The 18,468-nt window shown below is 44.0% G+C and overlaps 1 protein-coding gene across 1 annotated transcript in view; it reads left to right on the top strand.

The window, feature by feature from the left end:
- FIRRM (FIGNL1 interacting regulator of recombination and mitosis) overlaps window positions 1-12,874 on the top strand; it is a 367,507-nt gene extending 354,633 nt beyond the window's left edge. The window contains exon 24 of the mRNA XM_053693168.1: window positions 12,470-12,874. The gene's annotated coding sequence lies outside the window, so the exon portion shown is untranslated. The remainder of the gene's footprint in view (window positions 1-12,469) is intronic.
- The last annotated feature ends 5,594 nt before the right edge of the window (window positions 12,875-18,468 follow it).

Below are 18,468 nucleotides of genomic sequence, written 5' to 3'. Positions count from 1 at the left end.
AATGCAAAACAAGAGGGAACTTTTGCTCAGTCCAAGACGGTCTGGAGACCTAACCAGACCTGGAACAAGGGTAAGCAGGCCAAAAAGCCTGCTGCTGCCTCTAAGACAGCATGAAGGAACGGCCCCCTATCCGGTAACGGATCTAGTAGGGGGCAGACTTTCGCTCTTCGCCCAGGCGTGGGCAAGAGATGTCCAGGATCCCTGGGCGTTGGAAATTATATCCCAGGGATATCTTCTGGACTTCAAGGCTTCCCCCCCAAAAGGGAGATTTCACCTTTCTCAATTATCTGCAAACCAGATAAAGAGAGAGGCATTCTTACACTGTGTACAAGACCTCCTAGTTATGGGAGTGATCCATCCAGTCCCAAAGGAGGGACAGGGATTTTACTCAAATCTGTTTGTGGTTCCCAAAAAAGAGGGAACCTTCAGACCAATTTTGGATCTAAAGATCTTAAACAAATTCCTCAGAGTTCCATCATTCAAGATGGAGACTATTCGTACCATCCTACCTATGATCCAGGAGGGTCAATACATGACTACAGTGGATTTAAAGGATGCTTATCTGCTCATTCCGATACACAAAGATCATCATCGGTTTCTCAGGTTTGCCTTCCTAGACAGGCACTACCAGTTTGTAGCTCTTCCCTTTGGGTTAGCTTCAGCCCCAAGAATTTTTACGAAGGTTCTGGGGTCACTTCTGGCGGTCCTAAGGCCACAGGACATAGCAGTGGCCCCTTATTTAGACGACATCCTGATTCAGGCGTCAAACTTCCAAATTGCCAAGTCTCATACGGACATAGTGTTGGCATTTCTGAGGTCGCATGGGTGGAAGGTGAACGAGAAAAAGAGTTCTCTATCCCCCCTCACAAGAGTTTCCTTCCTAGGGACTCTGATAGATTCTGTAGAAATGAAAATTTACCTGACGGAATCCAGGTTATCAAAACATCCAAATTCCTGCCGTGTTCTTTATTCCATTCCTCGCCCTTCGGTGGCTCAGTGCATGGAAGTAATCGGCTTAATGGTAGCGGCAATGGACATAGTGCCGTTTGCACGCCTACATCTCAGACCGCTGCAACTATGCATGCTCAGTCAGTGGAATGGGGATTACACAGATTTGTCCCCTTTACTGAATCTGGACCAAGAGACCAGGGATTCTCTTCTCTGGTGGCTATCTCGGGTCCATCTGTCCAAAGGTACGACCTTTCGCAGGCCAGATTGGACAATTGTAAAGACAGATGCCAGCCTTCTAGGTTGGGGTGCAGTCTGGAACTCCCTGAAGGCTCAGGGATCGTGGACTCAGGAGGAGTCACTCTTTCCAATAAACATTCTGGAACTAAGAGCGATATTCAATGCTCTTCAGGCTTGGCATCATCTAGCGACAATGAGGTTCATCAGATTTCAGTCGGACGACATCACGACTGTGGCTTACACCAACCATCAAGGGGGAACAAGGAGTTCCCTAGCGATGTTAGAAGTCTCAAAGATAATTCGCTGGGCAGAGATTCACTCTTGCCACCTATCAGCTATCCATATCCCAGGTATAGAGAACTGGGAGGCGGATTTTATAAGTCGACAGACTTTTCATCCGGGGGAGTGGGAACTCCATCCGGAGGTGTTTGCACAATTGGTTCTTCGTTGGGGCAAACCAGAACTGGATCTCATGGCGTCTCGCCAGAACGCCAAGCTTCCTTGTTACGGATCCAGGTCCAGGGACCCCAAGGCAACGCTGATAGATGCTCTAGCAGCGCCTTGGTCCTTCAACCTGGCTTATGTATTTCTACCGTTTCCTCTGCTCCCTCGTCTGATTGCCAAAATCAAGCAGGAGAGAGCATCGGTGATCTTGATAGCGCCTGCGTGGCCACTCAGAACTTGGTATGCAGATCTGGTGGACATGTTATCCTTTCCACCATGGACTCTGCCACTGAGACAGGACCTTTCTACTTCAAGGTCCTTTCAACCATCCAAATCTAATTTCTCTGAGGCTGACTGCCTGGAGATTGAACGCTTGATTTTATCAAAGCGTGGTTTCTCCGAGTCAGTCATTGATACCTTAATTCAGGTACGGAAGCCTGTCACCAGGAAAATCTATCATAAAATATGGCGTAAATATCTTTATTGGTGTGAATCTAAGGGCTACTCATGGAGTAAGGTCAGGATTCCCAGGATATTATCTTTTCTCCAAGAAGGATTGGAGAAAGGATTGTCAGCTAGTTCCTTAAAGGGACAGATTTCTGCGCTATCTATTCTTTTGCACAAGCGTCTGGCGGATGTCCCAGACGTTCAGGCATTTTGTCAGGCTTTAGTTAGAATCAAGCCTGTGTTTAAACCTCTTGCTCCACCTTGGAGCTTAAATTTGGTTCTTAAAGTTCTTCAGGGGGTTCCGTTTGAACCCCTTCATTCCATAGATATCAAACTTTTATCTTGGAAAGTTCTTTTTTTGGTAGCTTTTTCCTCGGCTCGTAGAGTTTCCGAGTTATCTGCCTTACAATGTGATTCTCCTTATCTGATCTTCCATGCAGATAAGGTAGTTCTGCGTACCAAACCTGGGTTTTTACCTAAGGTGGTATCTAATAAGAATATCAATCAAGAGATTATTGTTCCGTCTTTGTGTCCTAATCCTTCTTCAAAGAAGGAGCGTCTATTACACAATCTGGACGTGGTTCGTGCTTTAAAGTTTTACTTACAAGCTACTAAAGATTTTCGTCAAACATCTGCTTTGTTTGTTGTCTACTCTGGACAGAGGAGAGGTCAAAAGGCTTCGGCAACCTCTCTTTCTTTTTGGCTAAGAAGCATAATCCGCTTAGCCTATGAGACTGCTGGCCAGCAGCTTCCAGAAAGGATTACAGCTCATTCTACTAGAGCTGTGGCTTCCACATGGGCCTTTAAAAATGAGGCTTCTGTTGAACAGATTTGCAAGGCGGCGACTTGGTCTTCGCTTCATACTTTTTCAAAATTCTACAAATTTGATACTTTTGCTTCTTCGGAGGCTATTTTTGGGAGAGAGGTTTTACAGGCAGTGGTACCTTCCATTTAAGTACCTGCCTTGTCCCTCCCTTCATCCGTGTACTTTAGCTTTGGTATTGGTATCCCACAAGTAATGGATGATCCGTGAACTGGATACACCTTACAAGAGAAAACATAATTTATGCTTACCTGATAAATTTATTTCTCTTGTGGTGTATCCAGTCCACGGCCCGCCCTGTCATTTTAAGGCAGGTATTTTTTTAATTTTAAACTACAGTCACCACTGCACCCTGTGGTTTCTCCTTTCTCTGCTTGTTTTTGGTCGAATTACTGGATATGGCAGTGAGGGGAGGAGCTATATAGACAGCTCTGCTGTGGGTGTCCTCTTGCAACTTCCTGTTGAGAATGAGAATATCCCACAAGTAATGGATGATCCGTGGACTGGATACACCACAAGAGAAATAAATTTATCAGGTAAGCATAAATTATGTTTTTTTATTCAGCAGCTGGGTAGCGCTTGCTGATTGGTGGCTAAATGTAGCCACCAATCAGCAAGTTCTACCCAGGGTGCTGAACCAAAAATAGGCCAGCTTCTAAGCTTACATTCAAATAAAAATACCAAGACAACGAAGAAAAATTGATAATAGGGATAAATTAAAAAGATGCTTCAAATGTCATGCTCTTTCTGAATCATGACAGAAAAGATTTGGGTTTTATATCCCTTTATGGAAATTATAATAGAATAGATACATAGTAAGACAATGGATTAGATCTAGTTATTGACAGAAACATTACCATAAGTAAAGCAAACCATCTGAATAATCTACTAAATGGTACTTGTCTGCTGGCGATTCCCATTGGCTCCATAAGGTATTGTATGTACAATTTGTAGAAGTAAATGGGAGTTGGTGCGTAGAAGGCATTACTTGGAATACACAAAGGGGGGGCACCACATAGCGTATCATGTGGAATCCACCAAACTAAGGTGTTGTCTATGCGTGTGAGACCGCTATTTTGGAACTATTGTGGGATAATAATTTGATCACATTAGCAGACTTCTGCCCTTCTATATTTGAGTCTGTTATCACTTAGTCCAGCTCAGACCTATCAATGCCAGTATTGCATAGCAAAGTATAATTGTTGTTGGGGTCAATCCCCTTTTGTAGATAGTCTGACTGCAATCCGTGCATTTTTTGGGTAGCTCTGAGCAGGACGATGTGAAGACACTTATCCCTGTTTAATATTGTTACCCCGGATCTCACACATACTGTACATATTACTTTTTATTCTAAGTTTTAAATGTTTGTCAACACACACACTCTATGTGATACACATTTTTATTAGTGTATAGTAAAAGTTACGTTTTAACACACATCCAGGGTCTGGCCGTGACCGGATCACAGATACTGTTCCTTGTTTACAAATAGCCATTCTTTGAGTGCTGAGGTACTGTCACCTTTTCTTCCAATTCATACTGTTGTCTATGCATGTACTGGACCCAGGCGTACCAATATTCCTTTTGAAGGATATTTTAGAAAGACAACCTGAAGGTTTTCATAGGCGAACTTTTCGGTTTGCAGTCTTTTATGTTTGAACTTGCTGTGTTGCCTGTGTAGCCAATGTGACTTCTGTTTGTTGCGACAACCTTTCAGAATTTTTTTCTGTGCAAAACATTTTGGATGAGATTCAGGATCACATTAATCTCCTGAGAACAGCAAATTCCTTTTTGTGATGCAGCAGTGGAAATAACTTGCATTATCTTTAGTGCAAGAGGGTCAGTTTATGTCTAACATAGACTTAAAAGATGCTTATTTCTGTATCCCTATTCACAGGGGTCAAGTTCCTAAGTTTTGCTTTTCTAGACAAGCATTATTAGTTTGTGGCCCTCCCTTTATGTCTGGCTGCAGCTCACAGGGTGTTTACAAAAGTACTTGGTGCTCTATTGTCCATAGTTCGAGCTCAAGGAATTTCATTTCTGTAGTTCCTTACTTGGGATGACATTCTGATTCAGGCGCTCTCTTTTCATCTGGCTGTGTCCCACACTCAGGTGGTTCTTCAGTTTCTACAGAGTAATATCCAACAACAATATTAGCACTTGCATCCCTTGTAGAAAATGTCATTCATAGGACATAATAGAGTGTTGGTACTTAGTAAGTTAATATTGCCAAAAATCACCAATGCAGCAGACAGTGTTTCTGTCCTAGACGCTAAAAAGTCTCAACCACTACACTACAAGTTCTGCACACTGTAGTGAAACAATAGGGCTGCAACTGTTAAAAAGTTCATAATTTTTTTGTAAAACCACATAGCTTACACAGAAACTATACCATGTTGTGATAAGTCCAGAGTGAGCAGCGGAGATCAGAGCTACAAACAGATGCATTTCATGCACACGTGCACTTGTTCACTGCCTATTAGAGCCCAGAATAACCACTATATATTCAAACTACTAAAAGATATATGTAAATCGCTATTTATTATATAAATTAATTTATCTAACTATACATATATAGATTACTCATATCATTCTATATCTTATCTCTTATTTATTAACATCACATCACCCTGTGACATTATAAACCTGCTTGTGGATGTAAATGCCTTGTGTTACCTGGCAGTTCAGACAGACTCTGCTTTCTCTATCTCTCTTGTCTGAAGCCTGGAACAGTACACAGTGCTACCTAGTGTCATTTGAGTAGAGGCTTATGGGAAACCCTGTGTGCACATTAAAGTTATATTGATATACCTAAAGGCCATTATTTATATGAGGATTGTGATTAACCCTAACATCACTGGAGCTTCTGGAGGGGGCTGTGGGCTAGCCTCCTGCCCACTGATTATGGCCTTCGGAAAAGACCCAGGATTTTACCCTATTGGCCAGGTCACCCTCTTATTGGCCGGTAGTGGCTACCGGGGAGATGCGGCCAGGCAGTACCTAGAACAGTTGTTCTGCAGGAGCGGCTGAGGCGCACTTTAGGTAACCTGGCCCCTTGGAATTATTTTTGGACACCTTTTTGTACATATGGCAGTTATTAGGAATTACACCTTTTTCATAGTGCAAGTGGCTTTTCTCTCCCGGCAATAAGACACTTAGGAATCTCGGAGTGCATGGTTTAGACAGACCTGCTTCTTTCGGGCGGGAATCTGACCCACACGTAGCCGGGTCTGTGGAACCAGTTTCGGCGACCTCCAGATCACACCCGGGTGACTCATCCCTTATCAGTAAAACATGATAAAATTAGAGGTAAGCGAGATAGCTCTGGTGTTAGACGAAATGCAGAGCATACTGACGCTTTAAGAACCATGTCTGATACTGCCTCACAATATTCTGAAGCTGAGGAAGGAGAACTTCAGTCTGTGGGTGATGTTTCTGATTCAGGGAGAATCCCTGATTCTGATATTTCTACATTTAAATTTAAGCTTGAACACCTCCATGTGTTACTTAAAGAGGTTTTAGCTGCTCTGAATGACTGTGACACAATTGCAGTGCCAGAGAAATTGTGTAGACTGGATAAATACTTTGCAGTGCCGGTGTGTACTGATGTTTTTCCAATACCTAAAAGGTTTACAGAAATTATTAATAAGGAATGGGATAGACCAGGTGTGCCCAGACTAAATTTATTACTGATAAGAGAGGGTCTACGTGCCCAGGTGCAGGATTAAGCATTGTGTGAGTATGTTAAACAGATTATAGATGTTGTCTCTTGTGTTATCTGGCACTAATGTTTATGCATGAAGGGGGATTGTCCCTTAGAAAGTATAAAATGTGTGTGCACAGTTTAATAAAGAGTTATTCTTTTGGTTTTACCTGAACTTTAGTCCTGTCTCTTGTTTGGGGTAAAGGGCTAGTGTCAGCTATCTGTCTGCTGAAGGGGTTTGGAGAGCAGGAGTCATCTTTTTGCCGGAGGTACCCAGTCGGGGTACCAGGCGATCCGTCACAAGGTTGACCCCTTCTGCTTTTGCTTTCAGAGTTTAGAAGAAAAAAAACACAATGGTTTACAACCTTGTTTATTTAAAATTGTATTTTTTTTCAAACTTTTTACTGTTCTCACATGTCATGATATATATAGTTTGAATCTGCCTGGCCTGCTTAAAATAACAATTTATAATTGTCATGGATACCAGACGGCTAAGGCTATCCCCCACCCCCCTACAACCTCACCCCTGTTGTTTCTCAGTGGTTTTGGGCTCCTCAGAGCAACCACCATCTCTGGAAGCTGGCTGTTTGCTTTGTTTTGGCTTGTTTTTGTGTTCAGAGAAGAGTTGGTTTATGATCAGGAAAACCCTCCTAGGCTGGCCGGGCTCCTGGAACTCCCGGTCGGCCACCTCACAACGGACACCCGCCTAACCCCTCTCAGGCTGGCCAGGCTCCTGGAACTCCCGGTCGGCCACAGGACAGCAGAACACCCGCTAACTTTAACCCAGGTTGCTCCAGCAACCATGTGCCCCAGAGCTCCGCTGTTTTGGGGATTAGTAGCCCCTGGGGAGTACAAGGGGTGGGGGAATTGCCGGAGGGGAGCTTCTTTTGGGAACCGGGGGTTTTAGACACCCCTAACCCCATAACCCCTCCAGTTCGTCAGACCCGGCTAGACCCTTAACGGGTTGGCCTGGGGCTGTCCGACGGTGGCCCTCCACTTCTCGGTTGCTGGGAGAGGTTATCCCATCTCTTCTGAGCTTGGGGCATCCTGGGGGGTTCCTGCAGGTCTAGTTATTTGGGTTTGCTCCAGCTAAAAATCACTTTCCTGAGCTACATAGCAGCCTGTTCCAGGCAAAGGAAGGACACGCTGGAAGAGCTTACCTAGTCTGGGTAGCTGGAGTCTGTCACAGGGTGGGGTACTGGTGCTGTAGGGCATCAGGGGTGGCTACAGGCTGTGGTCACTTGCCAGCTACATAGCTGCAGTCAGCAGGGAGGAAGCAGGAGCCCTTTTGGCGGAGCTACCCAGTCGGGGTAGCCGGGGTATCCGTCAGATTGGCTGGCAGCGTGGGATCTGCTTCTTCCACACGATTCCTGCTGACAGAGAAGGGCCACAGTAGCTGGTAACTATGGAAGCCGAGTACCTAAGGAGAGTAAAGGAGGCACTGACCCAGCTGGACGATCCTGGTTCTGAACTGGACCAGCTGAGCTGCAGGAGCATTGTCCGCCGGCAACTATGGAGGGAGAGGCTTCAACAAGAAAAGGATTGTGATGGAAAGGTCCTCCCCACAGATGATGAGATACTGGGTCCGGTGGGACTTGCGAGTCATTTTCCTGGGAGAGCAGCCCATGGAGGAATGGCTATTGGATCTAGATCGACTGGTCCGGGCAGAGATGTGGGTGGAGGGCGGCTATCGGGACCTCCGATGGCTCGCTATGCAAGTACGGCCATGGCTGGAGGATTGCTCCCCCACAGAGGGCTTTGGCTTCGGTGGCCCTGGGTTACTATTGGAAAAGTTGACAGAAGACCCCGAATTTGGGAGCGGGGCGGAACTGAGAGTAACGAACATTGGCCACTCCCGAGAGCAGCTGTTGGATCTCTCGGGGGTACCCTGGCTGGTATCCGATATGGTATCGCTTATTGTCCAAGAATGGGGACTGGAAAAGGCATACAAGAGGCTGCTAGACTGAGTTCTACAGCATGCTGCACGGAGCTGTGGTGCAGCACTCTGGGAGTCATGGAGGTTGGCCTCAGATGAGTGGCAACTGAGCATAAGCAACGACGAGCTGCTAGATACAGATTAGCAGCCTGGACCTGAGCTTATAGACCTGGACAAAGGAGCCACCCCAGCAGAAGCGCTGGCAACAAGGCAGAGAGCCGCCGGCCTCTGCCCAGCACCTGTAACAGCTCCAGGAAACCAGGGAGAGGAGGAAGTCGTCCTCCCTCCCCTTACAGAGAACCCCTTGCAGGGAGAGATGGATGTCAATAACTCTCCCCAGCAGCAGAATCCCATCCTGGGAGCGGAGACAGTCGGTCTCTCTCCCCAGTGGCAGAGCCGGGAGAGGAGACAGTCGGTCTCTCTCCCCAGTGGCAGAGACATCCCCTGGGAGCGGAGGTAGTCGCCCTCCCCGTAAACAGAACCCTTTCCCGGGAGAGGAGACAGTCGGTCTCTCTCCCAAGCTTCAGAGCCAGAAGCTGGGAGAGGAGACGGTCTGTCTTTCTCCACAGCAGCAGAGCCATCCCCTGGGAGCGGAGGTAGTCGTCCTCCCTCCCCGTAAACAGAACCCCTTCCCGGGAGAGGAGACAGTCGGTCTCTCTCCCCAGCGGCAGCACAGTTTCCCATGGAGCGGAGGTAGCAGACCTTCCTTCCCAGCAGTAGATCTCCTTCTAGGGAGAAGAGACAGACGGACTCTCCCCTCAGTAGCTTGGCAGGGTCTCTACCCTTTTCTTGTCCCAGAGTATTTCTCACCGGGGGCAGGCATTGCATTGGGCAAGGCGGATAAAAGCTTATGCAGTTGGTACCACGCTTGGGCACCCGAGCTTTGCCTGCCACACCAAGGAGCAACCTCCCCCTCCGGTCTGGGGTGGGAATACAGCCGGGAAACCGGCACTGGCTTTGTTTGTGGGTGGGTCAGCCGGTTCTCAACAGAGTGTCACAGAGGGAGACAGATTGGCCATGGAACTTAAGGACACTGGAACTTGTGGAACAGCAATTGTTTGGGAGCCGGCCTTAGCAAACTTGTTTGGGACTTTGCATTATGTGACTATCCCTGCGCCCAGGGCGCAGGGTATAAACGCCAGCAGGAACCCCCCAGGATGCCCCAAGCTCAGGAGAGATGGGATAACCTCTCCCAGCAACCGAGAAGTGGAGGGCCACCGTCGGACAGCCCCAGGCCAACCCGTTAAGGGTCTAGCCGGGTCTGCCGAACTGGAGGGGTGGGGATGTCACGGATACCAGACGGCTAAGGCTATCCCCCACCCCCCTACAACCTCACCCCTGTTGTTTCTCAGTGGTTTTGGGCTCCTCGGAGCAACCACCATCTCTGGAAGCTGTTTGTTTGCTTTGTTTTGGCTTGTTTTTGTGTTCAGAGAAGAGTTGGTTTATGATCAGGAAAACCCTCCTAGGCTGGCCGGGCTCCTGGAACTCCCGGTCGGCCGCCTCACAACGGACACTCACCTAACCCCTCTCAGGCTGGCCAGGCTCCTGGAACTCCCGTTCGGCCACAGGAAAGCAGAACACCCGCTAACTTTAACCCAGGTCGCTCCTGCAACCATGTGCCCCAGAGCTCTGCTCTTTTGGGGATTAGTAGCCCTTGGGGAGTACAAGGGGTGGGGGAATTGCCGGAGGGGAGCTCCTTTGGGAACCGGGGGTTTCGGACACCCCTAACCCCATAACTTCAACTGACTGTAACTCCGGTCCCCAGTAACGAATCATGCTGATTTATGGACTGTGAAATCTGGGGACCGAGAGCTTTAAAATGACACCCTGGAAGTGCCGCTCGACCGGGATCAGCCTGAAACCGCCACCCATAGGTATTGAGATTATGTGTGACTGTGGCTCCTATGGAGGCGCCGGTCAGTCTGGAGGGGCGGGAATGGCGGGGAAATTGTGGGATTGTCCTTTGTGTTATCAAGATGAGCTGTGTGTATAAAAGGAGTGTATGTTTTACAATAAAATCAGTGCCTGTTTAACCTGAATGCTAGTCTGTCTAGTTATTTGGGTTTGCTCCAGCTAAAATCACTTTCCTGAGCTACATAGCAGCCTGTTCCAGGCAGAGGAAGGACACGCTGGAAGAGCTACCTAGTCTGGGTAGCTGGAGTCTGTCACAGGGTGGGACCCTGGATACTGGTGCTGTCGGGCATCAGGGGTGGCTACAGGCTGTGGTCACTTGCCAGCTACATAGCTGCAGTCGGCAGGGAGGAAGCAGGACCCCTTTTGGCGGAGCTACCCAGTCGGGGTAGCCAGGGTATCCGTCACAATAATGTGTGTGGGTTTCTCGCTAAAATTTACCTACAAGAAGGGCATAAATGTGTAAAGCATCTTAAACCCCCAAAACCGCTCAGCACAGGGGTGGAAATTGTTCTGGGGTTAAACAAAAATAGAGCCTTTTTTATATCTTTTGCCTATGAAAACTATTTATATTTTGTCATAAAACAAGCTTTCAATGGATGAAAGTTACAGAACCATGAAATTATTGTAAAATTACAAAAAAATAATAAAAATAAAAAAATTAAAAGTTGAATTATTAGTTTTTGGTAATTATAAGGCAACTCACATTTGGTATTGCATAACTGTTCAATTCTGTATTTGTTCATGAATACCAGACATGTATGGGTTAGTCACTGGTTTGGGGAATTAGAATTGCAGCTGTGCATCACAGTTATGATTTTCTGCTACTTTATGCTCCCATAACTGCCTTGAACTACATAATCACCTTGGGGTAAGTGCAGTAAAAACAAAGCCACTATAGGCAGCAGTTTTTGTTAGTTCTTATTAGCAGAAGATAGGTTTGATTTCCTGCTTAATACAGCTTACGTCCAGGGCAAATATTTAACCCCTTAACACTGACGTGCCCTATAAGTCAACTTAAAAGGGGCTTCCAGGGCTGTAACAGTGCGGGTCTTGCTGACATTGGCAGCACCCCGCTATTTCTGCATGCCCCACTCCCTGAGTTATGCAGAAATAGTGCGGGTCTCACCATTGTTGCTGAGACCCACACTATTACACCCCTCAAAAACACAACAGACAGCCAACATACAGAGTACATAGGCTGTCAATAAAGGGACATGAAACCCCAAATTTTTCTTTCATAATTCGGATAAGGCAAACTATTTTTGACAACTTTTCAATTTACTTTTATTATTAAATGTTCTTCATTCTCTTGGTATCCCTTAATGAAGAAGCAGCAATGCACTACTGGGAGCAAGCTGAAAGTGAGCCAGTGACAAGAGGCATATATGTGCAGCCATCAATCAGCAGCTAGCTCCCAGTAGTGCATTGTTGCTCCTGTGCCTACCTAGGTATACTTTTTAACAAAAGATTTCAAAAAGAACAAAGCAAATTAGATAATGCAGTAAATTGGAAAGTCGTTTTATAATTAAGATAGAGCATGCAATTTTAAAGACAACGGGGCCTCGGAGCTTGAGGCCCCGTGTTTCTGGCGAGCCTGTAGGCTCGCCAGAAACAACAATTATGAAGCAGTGGTCTAAAGACCGCTGCTCCATAACCCTGTCTGCCTGCTCTGAGCAGGCGGACAGGAATCGCCACAATTCAACCCGATCGAGTACGATTGGGTTGATTGACACCCCCTGCTGGCGGCTGATTGGCCACGAGTCTGCAGGGGGCGGCGTTGCACGTTGCTCTCTGCATTCAGCCATGTCTGTTGGACCTGAACCGCACTGTCGGATCAGGTCCGACAGACATTTGATAAATTGGCCTCATTGTTTGAGTTCCATGTCCTTTTTAAGTTATGGTGGTGATAAAAGTGCTTTAGTTAAACATAGCCATGAAGATAAAAGTGTAAGATGTTGTATATGGTGTAATTATTTTATCAAACTCCAGATTTATAATATTTATCACTTCCTTTTAGATCACTCACGAGAAGTCCGGAATTTGCGCGGAACATTATCCGGAACGTGTGCTTCTTCATACTATATGCTCCATTATCACACTACAGATGTTGAGGGCAGCTTCTGTCTATAAGAAATTATAGTGCTAAACTTATGGAAGGTAAAGCATTGAATGGATTTCCTTCTATATTTATTTCCGTTTTTACCTTCTCAGTCTGGTTGTTTTTGTTCCCAGCACTCTAATTTAATAGCTGTAAATAAAATAAAATGTCTAGAAAGTTTGTGTATAATAAAACCAAGCAGTTACATTTAAACTCTTCAAACATCTGGTACATTTTGTGTAAATACTGTTGTTTTTATTACTGTTAATGTATAATACTATCAATTGTTTATGTATATATATATTTTATTGGTAAATTGTGAAAATAAATACTTTTTTTTTTTGCAACCTGTTGTACAATTTTTAAATGATTGTTTACGACCTAAATGTTTATCATTATAAAACAGCCGTTTGCATTGTCATACAGACTGAAGATCAGGTTCTCGATCACATATGCGGCGTCACTCGCAAAAGCCGGCGTCGGCTATATTTTGTCTGATGTTGCGATCACATATACGGCATCACATACAAATGCGGCATTTATATTCTACCCGTCGGCCGCTGTTTTTACTCCCATAAACTAACATAGAACCTGAGTCGCAAGTCGGTATCACATATTCAGTGAAAGGACTTACGTGGCAAAAATTGAGAAATTTTACTCAATTTTCACCTTGCCACACATAGGCAGGTGCAGCAAGCCTTGCACGGAGAATATGAGCACCGTAACTCTCTAGAAGTATTAACAAACACCTAACGCATGCGCAATATCTACTTGTCGACTGCCATCCCCCCACCGCAATAACTAATAAAATGTATTAACCCCTAATCAGCCAACCAACAAATCACAAAGTATCTAATAGTTATTAACCCCTAATTCGCCACCCACAACGCAAAGCATCGAATTACACTGTTAACCCCTAATCCGTCATCCACCCACAACGCAAAGTATAAAACTAATCACTAAGCCCCCTAACCTAACACCTCCTAAATGAACCCTAATTAACTACACTTACATAAAATAAAAAGACTACCTTAAAAAATGTATCAAAATTAACAAAATAAAAAAATCGTAACTTAAAAAGACATGAAACCCAATTTCATGTAATTGGCAAGAGTCCATGAGCTAGTGACGTATGGGATATACAATCCTACCAGGAGGGGCAAAGTTTCCCAAACCTCAAAATGCCTATAAATACCTCTACTGATAACTGTTTCAGTACTGGTTTGGCTATCTGCTATATGTGGATGGGTGCCTTTGGGTAACTATGTTTTTTATTACTTAAGACACCTCAGCTATGGTTTGGCACTTTATGCATTTATATAAAGTTCTAAATATATGTATTGTACTTATATTTGCCATGAGTCAGGTTCATATATTTCCTTCTGCAGACTGTCAGTTTCATATTTGGGGAATATAACAATTTTTTTTTTTTTTAAGAATTTATTCCAATTGACTACATCTTGCAAATTGTGGGCGGTATTAGGCCCACGGGTGCGTCAAATGCTAAACTTTATTGCGTCATTCTTGGCGCGGAAATATTTTTGGCGCAAAAAAATACGTCTGACGCAATTTCGTCATTTCCGGCATCATACTTGACGCCGACACCTTTCACACGGTTGCGTCATTAGTGACGCGAGTTTGTCATTTCCGGTTATTTTTATTTTTCATTATTTCAATACCCCATTGATGTTTGCCTCTTGCCTTTTCTCTATCAGAGGGCTATGCTATTTGCATTTTTCCCCATTCCTGAAACTGTCATATAAGGAAATAGATCATTTTGCTTTATATGTTGTTTTTTCTCTTACATTTTGCAAGATGTCTCAATCTGACCCTGCCTCAGAAGTTTCTGCTGGAACATTGCTGCCTGACATCGGTTCTACCAAAGCTAAGTGCATTTGCTGTAAAATTGTAGAAATTATTTCGCCAAATGTCATTTGTAATAGTTATCATGATAAACTTTACATGCAGATAGTGTATCCATCAGTAATAGTACATTGCCAGTTGCAGTTCCTTCAACTTCTAATGTGCATGATATACCTGTAAATTTTAAAGAATTTGTTTCTGAATCTATTATGAAGGCTTTGTCTGCATTTCCACCTTCTAATAAACGTAAAAGGTCTTTTAAAACTTCTCATTTAGCTGATGAAATTTCAAATGACCAACAACATAATAATTCATCCTCTTCTGATGAGGATCTATCTGAAACAGAAGATCCTTCCTCAGATATTGACACTGACAAATCTACTTATTTATTTAAAATAGAGTATATGCGTTCTTTATTAAAATAAGTGTTAATTACTTTGGATATTGAGGTAACCAGTCCTATTGACGTTCAGTCTAATAAACGTTTAAATGCTGTTTTTAAACCTCCTGTGGTTTCTCCAGGTGTTTTTCCTATTCCTGAGGCTATTTCTGATATGATTTCTAGGGAATGGAATAAGCCAGGTACTTCCTTTATTCCTTCTTCAAGGCTTAAGAGATTGTATCCTTTACCAGCAAAATCTATAGAGTTTTGGGAAAAAATCCCCAAAGTTGATGGGGCTATTTCTACTCTTGCTAAATGTACCACTATTCCTATAGAAGATAGCACTTCATTTAAGGATCCTTTAGATAGGAAGCTTGAATCTTATCTAAGGAAGGCTTATTTATATTCAGGTCATCTTCTCAGACCTGCTATTTCTTTGGGTGATGTTGTGGCTGCATCAAATTTCTGGTTGGAAAATTTAGCGCAACATGAATTGGATTCTGGCATATCTAGCATTGTTCGCCTACTACAACATGCTAATCATTTTATTTGTGATGCCATTTTTGATATTATCAAAATTGATGTTAGATCCATGTCTTTAGCTGTATTAGCTAGAAGAGCTTTGTGGCTTAAATCTTGGAATGCTGATATGACATCTAAATCTAGATTACTATCTCTTTCTTTCCAAGGTAATAATTTATTTGGTTCTCAGTTGGATTCTATTATTTCAACCATCACTGGTGGAAAAGGAGTTTTTCTCCTCAGGATAAAAAACCTAAGGGTAAATCTAAGGCTTCTAACCGTTTTCGTTCCTTTCGTCAGAATAAGGAACAAAACCTCAATCCTCCTCCCAAGGAATCTGCTTCCAGTTGGAAGCCTTCCTCAAATTGGAATAAATCCAAGCCATTTAGGAAACCAAAGTCTGCCCCTAAGTCCGCATGAAGGTGCGGCCCTCATTCCAGCTCAGCTGGTAGGGGGCAGATTAAGGTTTTTCAAGGATTTTTGGATAAAATCTGTCCAAAATCATTGGATTCAGAGCATTGTCTCTCAAGGGTATCGAATAGGATTCAAAGTAAGACCTCCTGTGAGAAGATTTTTTCTCTCACACATTCCTGTAAATCCAGTAAAAGCTCAGGCTTTTCTGAAGTGCGTTTCAGACCTGGAGTCTTCAGGGGTAATCATGCCAGTTCCTCCTCAGGAACAAGGTTTGGGGTTTTATTCAAACCTATTCATTGTACCAAAGAAAGAAAATTTGTTCAGACCAGTTCTGGATCTGAAAATTTTGAATCGTTATGTAAGAGTACCAACTTTCAAGATGGTGAAGGACTATTTTGCCTTTTGTTCAGCAAGGACATTATATGTCCACAATAGACTTGCAGGATGCATACCTTCATATTCGGATTCATCCAGAACACTATCAGTTTCTGAGATTCTCTTTTCTAGACAAGCATTACCAATTTGTTGCTCTTCCATTTTGCCTAGCAACAGCTCCAAGAATCTTTTCAAAGGTTCTGGGTGCCCTATTATCTGTAATCAAAGAACAGGGTATTGCGGTGTTTCCTTATTTGGACGATATCTTGGTACTAGCTCAGTCTTTACATACTGCAGAATCTCACACGAATCAACTAGTGTTGTTTCTTCGGAAACATGGTTGGAGGATCAATTTACCAAAAAGTTTCTTGATTCCTCAGATAAGGGTCACCTTTTTAGGCTTCCAGATAGATTCAGTGTCCATGACTCTGTCTCTAACAGACAAGAGACGTTTAAGATTGGTCGCAGCATGTCGGCTCCTTCAGTCTCAGTCATTCCCTTCAGTGGCTATGTGCATGGAAGTTTTAGGTCTCATGACTGCAGCATCGGACGCAATCCCCTTTGCTCGTTTTCACATGAGACCTCTTCAGCTTTGTATGCTGAATCAATGGTGCAGGGATTATACAAAGATATCACAATTAATATCCTTGAATCCCAATGTACGACACTCTCTGACATGGTGGATAGATCACCATTGTTTGATTCAAGGGGCTTCTTTTGTTCGCCCAACCTGGACTGTGATCACAACAGATGCGAGTCTTTCAGGTTGGGGAGCTGTTTGGGGGTCTCTGACAGCACAAGGGGTTTGGAAATCTCAAGAGGCGAGATTACCAATAAATATTTTAGAACTCCGTGCAATTCTCAGGGCTCTTCAGTTCTGGCCTCTACTAAAGAGAGAACCGTTCATTTGTTTTCAGACAGACAATATCACAACTGTGGCTTATGTCAATCATCAGGGTGGGACTCACAGTCCCCAAGCTATGAAAGAAGTATCTCGGATACTTGCTTGGGCGGAATCCAGCTCCTGTGTAATCTCTGCGGTGCATATCCCAAGTGTAGACAATTGGGAGGCGGATTATCTCAGCCGCCAGACTTTACATCCAGGGGAGTGGTCTCTCCATCCAGATGTGTTTTCTCAGATTGTTCAGATGTGGGGGCTTCCAGAGATAGATCTCATGGCCTCTCATCTAAACAAGAAACTTCCCAGATACCTGTCCAGGTCCAGGGATGTTCAGGCAGAAGCAGTGGATGCGCTGACACTTCCTTGGTGTTATCAACCTGCTTACATCTTCCCGCCTCTAGTTCTCCTTCCAAGAGTGATTTCCAAAATCATCATGAAACAGTCTTTTGTGTTGCTGGTGGCTCCAGCATGGCCACACAGGTTTTGGTATGCGGATCTGGTTCGGATGTCCAGTTGCCCGCCTTGGCCACTTCCGTTACGGCCGGACCTACTATCTCAAGGTCCGTTTTTCCATCAGGATCTCAAATCATTAAATTTGAAGGTATGGAAATTGAACGCTTAGTGCTAAGTCATAGAGGTTTCTCTGATTCAGTGATTAACACTATGTTACAAGCTCGTAAATCTGTCTCTAGAAAGATTTATTATAGAGTTTGGAAGACTTACATTTCATGGTGTTCTTCTCATAATTTCTCCTGGCATTCTTTTAGAATTCCTAGAATTTTGCAGTTTCTTCAGGATGGTTTGGATAAGGGTTTGTCTGCAAGTTCCTTGAAAGGACAAATCTCCGCTCTTTCTGTTTTATTTCACAGAAAAATTGCTATACTTCCTGATATACACTGTTTTGTGCAGGCTTTAGTTCATATTAAGCCTGTCATTAAGTCAATTTCTCCTCCTTGGAGTCTTAATTTGGTTCTGAGGGCTTTACAGGCTCCTCCATTTGAACCTATGCATTCTTTGGACATTAAACTCCTTTCTTGGAAAGTGTTGTTCCTTTTGGCTATCTCTTCTGCTAGAAGAGTTTCTGAGCTATCTGCTCTTTCTTGTGAGTCTCCTTTTCTGATTTTTCATCAGGATAAGGCAGTTTTGCGGACTTCTTTTCAATTTTTACCTAAGGTTGTGAATTCTAACAACATTAGTAGAGAAATTGTTGTCCCTTCTTTATGTCCTAATCCTAAGAATTCTTTGGAGAAATCCTTACATTCTTTGGATGTTGTAAGAGCTTTGAAATATTATGTGGAAGCTACTAAAAATTTCAGGAAGACTTCTAGTCTGTTTTATTTTCTGGTCCTAGGAAAGGTCAGAAAGCTTCTGCTATTTCCTTGGCTTCTTGGTTGAAACTTTTGATTCCTCAAGCTTATTTGGAGTCTGGTCAAACCCCGCCTCAGAGAATTACAGCTCATT

This window comes from Bombina bombina, chromosome 10 (genome assembly GCF_027579735.1).
Source record: "Bombina bombina isolate aBomBom1 chromosome 10, aBomBom1.pri, whole genome shotgun sequence".
NCBI lineage: Eukaryota > Metazoa > Chordata > Amphibia > Anura > Bombinatoridae > Bombina > Bombina bombina.
This window is presented reverse-complemented; position numbering and strand designations above follow the sequence as displayed.